Below are 3,236 nucleotides of genomic sequence, written 5' to 3'. Positions count from 1 at the left end.
CCGCTTTGTATTACAAAGCAACCAACCGATACAACCGACGATAGGGGCTGGAGCGGAAGCAGCACAAACACGCCCAAAAGAAAGGAAAGAGAAAAAAGAAAAGAAACAAATGCCGATAACGGCAGATCGACAAAAACGACGAAGCCTCGTGACCGCTGCGTCCACCAGAGATCGCCCACCAAGCCCCGAGACTCCGAAGTGCCGGTACCCAACAACACCTCCAAGAAGGGACGCGACGATGACGACGCTGCTGCCAAGGGTTTCCCCCGGTACATGGCGAGGAGAGAGGAAGGGTATCCTCGATGCCCTCCAGGGAAGGTCCGGTGGCACCTGAGGGTGCCACCGTGTCGGTGTCGGCCAAGCCAACAGAGATTTCTCCCGATCCCAGCCTCTACCTCAGGCACTCCGGAGCTCGCCACCAGACCGACCACCACCCTGCGCCAACACGGACACGAAGCTTTCACGTTGTCTCACCACGGCACCGCGAAGATGGTCTGCACAACAGAGAAGAGGAGCCGGGACTAGGGCAACAACACCGTCGGCATACGGGAGGGCCCCACCTCCACCGTTCACGACGGTAGCCGACCGGACGCCATGGCAGGAGCCTACCGGGCCCGTGGCCCCACAGGCCCGGCCGGGCCCTCAAAGACCCGGATAGCTCCCGCCTCCGCGCAACAGCTGGTACGCTGTTGGCGTCGCTGTCCCAGTCCAAGCCGCTCCCCTGCCTCCCCATACAGAGAGCGTCGCGGTCGCGCCGGAGCCGACCCGCAAGGACCCGGAAGGGACCCTACGGGCCCAGATCTGGGCCGGGGACGCGCCCCCGACCGACCAGCACCACCGGACCACCCTACCGCCAAGAGGCGGCACCACCACAGCGAGCACCGCCGGCCTCGACACTAGGACGCCGGACCGCCACCGGCCGAGGCGCACCGCCGCCGGCCATCACCGCCCGAGCAGGGGAGGACTGCGTGCAGGGAAGGGCAAGCCCACCGCCGCCAGCATCACGCGGCCGAGGACCGGTGGCGTAGGCTGACGGCGGCGGGAGGAGGGATGGGCACGGGGAGGGGCTGGAGGTGCGCGGAGGAAGGGCCCCCGGCCGCCTCGCTCGGGGAGGCGGCGCGGGGGTACGGGGGCGCGGAGGAGGGGTGGGGGGAGGAGAAGGGGAACGGGGGGAGGAGGGGGCTGGCGGCTCCAGCAGGCTCCGGCCGCTGAGGCGGAGGCTCCGCGCGGGGGAGCCGGCGGCGGCGGTGGGGAAACCCTAGGGAGCGGGAGCGGGGGAGCGGGCCAGAGCATCAGGATTATTCCAACACGGCGAACATCGGTGCTACTGCCGGCTTCGTTGAGGGCGCTAGACCCGGCAGGAGATGATTTTTTTTTGCGCCCAAACGACACGATGCTACAACTGGTGTTTTTTTTCTGCTGCTACCGTCGGAGATTTTTGCTGGAAATGGCGATCGTTTTTGCTGGAGATTTGGAACTTGCTGGCTTGTTTTGCTACATCCCGCATCAATTTTTGCTACAACCGGTGACAGCTTTTGTTGGAACCCGGCGACAGATTTTTCTGAGATGCAACCGCGACGGCAGGCAGTGGGATGCTGCAACCGGTGAATAGCTTTGCTGGAACCTGTGATCCAATTTGCTGGAACTAGGGAAGACACAAATTTTTGCTGGAATCTATGATGCAATTTGCTGGAACCCGACAACGTCAGTTGTTGTGACAGGCGAGGTCAATTTTGCTGGAAGACGAGATGCGGCGACATCCGAACTGGGAGCGCACCATGATAGCTGCATTAGGGTGTATTTTTGCTAGAACAAGCATGTTTTTTTAGCTGCTGCCGACAAACCAATGGTGTTTTATTTTTGTTGAGATTTTTCTTGCTGGGAAACACAGTGGCCGATGACGGCGACGAGCAGAGGCTGCGACGGGCGGCTCAGGTCCCCGGGGAGCGTAGGAGGCGAGGGGACTAACGCGCCGGCTGGTTGGGGACATTTTTTTTTCCAGATCCCGTGTAAAGGGAAGAACAAGAGGAAATCGGATCTGACAGTTATCGCGACGACTGGCCCAAATTTGGGCTGGCGCGCGGACGCGGAGTACAGCCCGTGGCCTAAACCGACGCACGGACATGCATCGAGTTTAACCAACATTTGATTTGATCCCGGATTGATTCTGTTACCGTCGGTCTCCAAGCCATACTGAGTCAAAAGCTGCAGACGGACCCACCCCTTTATAATTCTGTTCTTTCCCGAAGAGACATAGATGACCACAACTCTGACTCGTTCCAAATTGGCGGCCATGGCGAAGGCTTCAAGGGCAAGAAGGGCGACGCCTCTCAGCTGTCTCCCGAAGGAGATCCTCGTTTGGGAGATACTCGTCCGCCTCCCGCCAAATTCCCTCCTCCGTTGCCGCGCCGTCTGCCGCAGTTGGCTCAGGGTCACCTCCACCCGCCAGTTTCTCCTTGCCCACCACAGCCACCAGCCGTCCCTCCCCATTTTCTCCGGCGCCGAGTACTGCAGCATCGTCCACCACCAACACATCCTTGCGTTCGACCACCAAGCTGTCGATGAGCTCCACAGTGTTGCCGAGCTTGTCAAGAGGTTCCATCTAGAGGCCTAGTGCGATGGCCTCCTCGTCTTCTGTTATTGTGGCATCACTGGCACCTCCTTCTACGTCTCTAACCCATCCACTCGTCAGAATGCACCCCTTGGGAAATCGGTGGACGTGGAGATCCTGGGAATGTACCCACACCGTCCAACCGGTGACTACCGCCTTCTACTACACAGGAGCCGCCACGAGAAGTGCACGAGGGCAACTCTGCTACCTGAAGGTCAAATTGGCTGCTACGTCTTCACGTTGGGCTCCGACCAGCCACCCAGGTACATCGGGATCGGATGGCATGAGTCAATGTCGCCGTGCTTCAAGGGACCTGCCTTGGTGCATGACAACTTGCATTGGTACCCGGTGCATTATCGTAGTGAAGACCACTCAATGGAGGATCAGATCGAAAGCAAACATATAATAGTATTTGACACCATAGCCGAGTCCTTTCGGCAGATGCGTTCTCCGATTGTTCCTATCAACTCATATTATTGTCGGATGGATGGTACTGTTCGCAGCGACTCATGCATTTTGGAGATGGATGGCATGCTCTGCATCTGTGCCCATAACACCACCACAGAAATTGCCGATATATGGATGTTGCAGAATTACACAAGCGAGGTTTGAGATTTAAAGTACC

The sequence above is a fragment of the Triticum dicoccoides genome, chromosome 3B (genome assembly GCF_002162155.2).
Source record: "Triticum dicoccoides isolate Atlit2015 ecotype Zavitan chromosome 3B, WEW_v2.0, whole genome shotgun sequence".
NCBI lineage: Eukaryota > Viridiplantae > Streptophyta > Magnoliopsida > Poales > Poaceae > Triticum > Triticum dicoccoides.
The sequence above is the reverse complement of the archived record's forward strand: the minus strand, read 5'-3'. Positions refer to the sequence as shown.